This window comes from Drosophila eugracilis, unplaced genomic scaffold (assembly GCF_018153835.1).
Source record: "Drosophila eugracilis isolate 14026-0451.02 unplaced genomic scaffold, ASM1815383v1 contig_1771, whole genome shotgun sequence".
NCBI classification, from domain to species: Eukaryota; Metazoa; Arthropoda; class Insecta; order Diptera; family Drosophilidae; genus Drosophila; species Drosophila eugracilis.
Window position 1 is genome coordinate 47,475 of NW_024572612.1, and position 7,947 is coordinate 55,421.

General features: G+C 39.2%; 1 long non-coding RNA gene across 1 annotated transcript; it reads right to left on the reverse strand.

Moving 5' to 3' along the window:
- Positions 1–319: 319 nt before the first annotated feature.
- Positions 320–2,032, reverse strand: LOC108114816. Its single transcript, XR_001772766.2, has 3 exons — positions 1,862–2,032; positions 1,295–1,509; positions 320–895 (listed from the first exon to the last, which is right to left on the reverse strand). It is a non-coding gene; the product is annotated as an uncharacterized LOC108114816 (long non-coding RNA).
- Positions 2,033–7,947: the final 5,915 nt, after the last annotated feature.

Genomic DNA, 7,947 nt, shown 5'->3' on the forward strand with positions numbered 1-7,947 from the left:
ATAAGGTACTATATGATCAGAAAATAAACAATATAGATATATCAGTAGGAGATAAGGTATTGTTAAGAAACAAAACAGGTCATAAGTTAGATTACAAATATTCTTATAATAGTTAATGAGAAAAACAAAAAACAGATAGTTCATAAGGATAGACTAAAACATTTTATTTCATAACCACATTTAGTATGGCCATACTTAGATAATAACATAAATATATAAATATCTTTAATATATAAATATTTTTGATAAATTTCATTTTCTTTATTGCTATTATTTTTTAGAAAATAAGAACTAAAATAACTAGATGAAATTACGTTATTTTTTAAAAGGAGGGAGATTTTACTTACTCATATATTAAATAACTACTGTATCAAGAGTACTTAAAACAAACACACTGTAACACTTTGTTGCAGTGTTTACATAAACAACGGCCGGGTCAAAAACCCAAGTGGCCGAAACATGAGTCGATCGGCGCGTTCAAAGAAAGTGCAAGTGTCAGCATTCTGTTACATACGCAGGCCGCACAAACGAACTTAAGTACATCCATATACCCTCGCTCTCCAGCTAAAGAGAGCATAATTAAATATATATAATACATATAAGATATACATAACCGTCTCTCTGCCGTCCAACTGTGGGCAGCGCAGCTACGAGACCTAGGCTTACTTAGAACCTAAGGAGGTAACTAAGGGTAAGAATCAGAAACAACTGGATGTTGGAAGCGGCATTAAGGCTGCTCAAATCAAATAAAGAATCAATAGTAAAAACCAAGTGTCCTCTCGCTACAGGTGTTTGTGTATTGTTCCACTAACAATATAACAATAACAAAGTATTTCGTTGGCCCCCTTCTCAGTACTGCGAACATTACCACTGTGATAGGAGATACTTCAACACACTAAAAGCACAAAAAACATTAAAATTTTAGGTTGACTTAAAATATTTTTTCAAATTCATATCCTAAATTTTTTTGCCTTTAAAGTTACTTGTTTTAGTAATTCTTATGCTGTAAATATACCGCTTGCTGCTTATCAACAGATAGTTTTATAAAATTAAAGATGTCGTTTTCTGTTGCCAGCATTATTCAGCGTACATACGTACGGACAAACATGAAAATAGGGACAAATCGAATTGGATATTGATCCTTAACATGAATATATATCCTTCATATGTTCTACTACTTCTTAAGAATATTTTTTACTCTGCGAGTAGAGGTATAAAATGGGAATTCCAAAATTCTTATTTCTTTGAATTGTTTTGTCTATATTTTAATCGAACTTATTTTAAAAATACTCACTTTCTAGCATATCTTGTGATGACAATCGCGGTAATATTAGAAATTGATTAGTAGAAACGATTTCTCTTAATTTTTGAGTTGGGATGGTCGGCATACAAATATTTGCGGAGTACCTCGATGAATCTTCATTGAAAATAAGAAGTGTGTCCAAGGTCGTATTTATTTTAAAGCGAGCAATTATATTATTCGTTCGCCTACTATTCATGTTAACAAATCTGAAATATAAATAATATAATGGTCTTATTGTTATGATTTGTATGTCTGGTTAACAGTAAAACAGAATTTTAATACATATGTCAACTTTAGTAAAAATATAAACAAAGCTTATAACTACGGTTTACGCAGTGCGATTTCACTAAAAATAAATACAAAATGGCCACGGGACTCAAAGATTTTACTCCGTTTTTAAATATAATATTGCTAGTAACGTTTCTTCATTCAAGATACCCGCACCGCAAGAAGCTTTTAATAATTTAAAAACGAAAAAATTCAGGACAGACAGGCTAGTAATGAAGGAATTTGTTCCGAGTACGGTGAGAAACACAAATCATACTCTTATTTTGTTACCTGTGTGAAAAAATGTTTCTTTTCGGTGTTGTTGGATTATCAAATTGTAAGTGCACTTAATTCGAAGCAAATTTGCTTTTTGCTGACTCCTTCGTTTTTACAAAAAAACTTTTTAGTGAAGATATTTCCGACCTTGCCAATTTGACTTAAGCCAGACCTTGATATCCAGATTGCGCTTCGCGAAGCGAAAGTGGTATTGAAGTGGAAGTATCGTCTTACATCTGAGAGAGTTTGTCTTGTAGAGAATAGGAGAGAGAGGAATTGTCTTACAAACATGAAGGACATAGAGACATACAGACATACAGACATACAGACATACAGACATACAGACATACAGAAATACAGACATACAGACATACAGACATACAGACATACAGACATACAGACAGACATACAGACAGACAGACATACAGACATACAGACATACAGACATACAGACATACAGACATACAGACATACAGACATACAGACATACAGACATACAGACATACAGACATACAGACATACAGACATACAGACATACAGACATACAGACATACAGACATACAGATATACAGACATACAGACATACAGACATACAGACATACAGACAGACATACAGACAGACAGACATACAGACATACAGACATACAGACATACAGACATACAGACATACAGACATACAGACATACAGACATACAGACATACAGACATACAGACACACAGACATACAGACATACAGACATACAGACATACAGACATACAGACATACAGACATACAGACATACAGACATACAGACATACAGACATACAGACATACAGACATACAGACATACAGACAGACAGACATACAGACAGACAGACATACAGAAATACAGACATACAGACATACAGACATACAGACATACAGACATACAGACATACAGACATACAGACATACAGACATACAGACATACAGACATACAGACATACAGATATACAGACATACAGACATACAGACATACAGACATACAGACATACAGACATACAGACATATAGACATATAGACATACAGACATACAGACATACAGACATACAGACATACAGACATACAGACATACAGACATACAGACATACAGACATACAGACATACAGACATACAGACATACAGACATACAGACATACAGACATACAGACATACAGACACACAAGACATACAGACATACAGACATACAGACACACAGACATACAGACATACAGACATACAGACATACAGACATACAGACATACAGACATACAGACATACAGACATACAGACATACAGACATACAGACATACAGACATACAGACATACAGACATACAGACATACAGACATACAGACATACAGACATACAGACATACAGACATACAGACATACAGACATACAGACATACAGACATACAGACATACAGACAGACACAGACATACAGACATACAGACATACAGACATACAGACATACAGACATACAGACATACAGACATACAGACATACAGACATACAGACATACAGACATACAGACATACAGACATACAGACATACAGACATACTATAGTAGAATAAACTGTTGTACACTTTTATTATTACGCAAACTTAATTTAAACTTTTCCGTTCTCTTCTACTTCTTATTCGCAACTGCCCGAATTAACATGTCCTCGGTTCTTACATTACATAACATGAAGTTGGCTGCGATCAGCACCGATATTTAACATTTTCAGAGTTGCTAATCTGGTGCCGATACTTAACATTTACATATCTATACCCGTATATACTCGTACATACTAATATATATAATGACTTATCCTACTACAGCTCGGCCATCCAGACCGGTTGATAACCTGATCAAAATTAGATTGTTTTACACATAATGCTTATACTATGTACAATATTTTCATATTAGTTTGAACTTGTTGCTATATATTACTTAAAATTTTTTTTTTATCCAATGTCTTAAGTTCTGCGCACTCCAAACACCTATGTAAGGTCTATGTGCTAATTGAAACCCTTCGACGTCTTTTAGTACTAAACATAAAATTTGTCCGTATATTTTCAATGGGCTTTTGTTTATGCCAAAATAATGTTCGGAGACTTCTTGTAGTTGGGCCTCAGTGGGCAACAAAGATTCTTTAATTAATGAAATAGGACTGCCAGAGTCTAAGATGCATGCTGCAACCTTATGAGATATAATTTGATTTTCGAAATGAATGTTAAAATACCTTACATAATTAATTGCAGCATTTCTCTTCTGTTCCTCGCATTGAGCTACGAAGTGGCCGAACTTGCCACAAGCATAGCAAGATCCTGGCTCCCTTGCTGACTTTCGACAATCCTTGGCGATGAGTCCTCTGGCGTTGCAGTTGCCGCAGCGGAATCCTCCGATGTTGCTTCGTTTTGTAGTCACCTCCTTCGAAACAGACTCCTTAGGCTTGTCCAAACGGATACCAGCAAACGCACTCAGAATTTGCATCGGATCTGTGAAACACTGGATCCGGGCTTGATCACGCAAATTCTGTGCTGGTATTCCCTCGATTATCTGGTCAACCAACTCGTCAGGCTCGATGTTAATGCTGCTATCTTCACGCACACTGCAACCAAGTTGTACAATTCAGCAATGTTTCGTACTTGCTGAGTCCAAATGTTTGCGAACGACGATCCGTCATAGTCCATGATGATTTTCTTGGCGAAAGAAAGTGAAGTGTTTGTCGACTGAAGTCCTTTGTTTACATTTCCCATTTGTCGTTGCTCAACACTCTTGTTGACATCGATATCAGTGCCGCCATCGATATCAGTGCCGCCACCAACTGCTGCGGGCATCCGCTCCGACCTAGGATCGGAATCCTCCATAGAGGAATTCTCCCCCAAGTCGTCATCCAGCGCCAACTCCTGGAGTAGATCAGCATTATGCTCGTTTTCCAGTAACGGGGTTTGTGAACGAGTTCCGCGAATTCTGGAGTCCACGCTATTCAGCCGTGCTTCAAGTTCCGCCTTGTTGCCGCTGGTTGGCAAGTTCAGCGCCGCCAACCACCTCTTTAGCTGGACGACCGTAAATTGCTCCGCATCAATAAGATCCATTTTATGGGTCAGGACCACTTCTGAAGTTTATAGTAGAATAAACTGTTTTACACTTTTATTATTACGCATACTTTATTTAAACTTGTCCGTTCTCTTCTACTTCTTATTCGCAATTACCCGAATTAACATGGCCTCGGTTCTTACATTACATAACACGAAGTTGGCTGCGATCATCACCGATATTTAACATATTCAGAGTTGCTAATCTGGTGCCGATACTTAACATTTGTAGAGTTGCCAGATTAGCAACTATATAACAGCTGATTATACTAAATGCTAACGACTATTAAATGTCTAACCGTTACATTCAAATATTCAAATACTAGTTTTACATATTTACATAATGCAGTTATACAAACTAATACATATCTATAACCGTGTATACTCGTTCATACTAATATATGTAATGACTTATCCTACTACAATACAGACATACAGACATACAGACATACAGACACACAGACATACAGACGTACAGACATACAGACATACAGACATACAGACATACGGACATACAGACATACCGACATACAGACATACAGACATACAGTCATACAGACATACAGACATACAGACATACAGACATACAGACATACAGACATACAGACATACAGACATACAGACATACAGACATACAGACATACAGACATACAGACATACAGACATACAGACATACAGACATACAGACATACAGACATACAGACATACAGACATACAGACATACAGACATACAGACATACAGACATACAGACATACAGACATACAGACATACAGACATACAGACATACAGACATACAGACATACAGACATACAGACATACAGACATACAGACATACAGACATACAGACATACAGACATACAGACATACAGACATACAGACATACAGACATACAGACATACAGACATACAGACATACAGACATACAGACATACAGACATACAGACATACAGACATACAGACATACAGACATACAGACATACAGACATACAGACATACAGACATACAGACATACAGACATACAGACATACAGACATACAGACATACAGACATACAGACATACAGACATACAGACATACAGACATACAGACATACAGACATACAGACATACAGACATACGGACATACCGACATACAGACATACAGACAGACATACAGACATACAGACATACAGACATACAGACATACAGACATACGGACATACAGACATACCGACATACAGACATACAGACATGCAGTCATACAGACATACAGACATACAGACATACAGTCATACAGACATACAGCTGAATACATCCGACACACTCAGATCAGTTAAAGACACCCGAATCACTCATACCGAAATATGGGTGTGTCAGACCCTCCCTTCTTTTGCTGTAATTGTTTTGGGTATCTGTGCAAAAGAATCGAGGGCATAGAAATAAGTGAGTGACAAAAAAGCAAATACACCGAACACCCAAAGCGATTTGTGCGGTCGGGTGTGTTACGCTTTTCTTGCTGTTGGTGAGTGCGACAAACACTAGAAATGTATAAGTGTGATTCGGGTGCCGAAAAAAGACACCCTTGACGTTCTCTGGTGCAGACATACAGACATACTTTTCTTTTTTAGTAAACAATAAATCAGTGGTGGAAAGCGCTTGCGCGATCAGCTGATAGTAGTGTGCGAAAAAGGGTGAGGGTGCCATAGCAGCAAGCTTTGAATAGGGTTCAGCTAAGCGGTTCTTTTCTTTTCCTTTAAAATAGTAAAGGCCGATCGAAGACCAACAGGATATTGCGGGTAAGAAAATCTTAATACCCCCGCCCCCCCACAGCAGCAGGAAAAGACAGCCCAAAAGCTGATGAGGAGTAAGGGGATGTGTTGATACAGCTGACTAGCCTGGGATCGAAGACCAGGGAGTTAAAGAAGCTAATGGACGGAAAGTGGTCCATTACAAGCCCGATGAGGGAGATAGTCGACGAAATTGACTACCTTAATACAGAAGTCCTGTCGGCGGTACAAAGCATGATCGAAGAGCAGGGAAAAGCCAAGGAGGGTGTGGAAAAACCCTGTGCAGAAGTGCTCTCAAGCGGCAAGAGACCCAGAGTGCATGAAACCGGGAAAACGGCAGCAATCCCAGCAAGAAAGGCGATGTACAATGCGCCGGCAAGCGAAGCCAGCCAAGAAGGAAATAAGGGGCACCATGCTATTGCAGAGAGCACCAGTAATCCCCAAAACCTGTGAAGAAACCAGAAGAATGGAAACAGGTGAAACAGGAAACGGAACGATAATAATCGCAACCTCCACGGGTGGGTCCTATGCAGATATCCCGAAAACAGTTTGGACAGAGCCTCAACTGAAGGAGCTAGGACAAGCAGTACAGGCTGTCAGGCGCACAGCTAAAGGGGAACTTCTTATCGCCTTAAACAAGGTCCCCGACCCTAAAACCGCCGAGCTCCAGACCACAATGAAAGCGGTCAATGCAAAGTGCAAAATCAGGCTAGGATGGACTTGGTGCAGAGTCCGCCCAAAGATAACACCCAAACGAGTTTAACCACATAGCAGGAAACTGCAAGAACCTGTAGGACTGCTCAAAATGCTGCTACAATTGCGGCGCAAAGGAGCACCAAGTCAGAGGCTGCAAAGCAAAGGCCTGCTGCATGCTCTGCAAGCGCAAAAAGGAGAAAGACTGCGACCACCCAACAATGAGTGGGAAATGTCCGTACTTCAAGAAGGCTATGCAAGGGCTGAGGGGCAAATGAAGTTCCTGCAGATAAACCTAAACTACTGTGAGGCTGCCCAATCGCTGCTGGAGCAAAGTGTCACCGAACAAAACGTAGACATGGAAAATGCTTCGCCAAGGCTCATGTGAATGGTATAGCTTTCTACAGCTGCTACCTGCCCCCAAGCCTTACCCTCCCCAAGGCAATAACTGCGCTCGAAGAGATTGCAGAAGACGCCCGGGAAAATCGTACCACCGTAATTGCCGGTGTTTTTAATGCATGGGCTACGGAGTGGGGATCACCCCGGACAAATGTGAGGGGA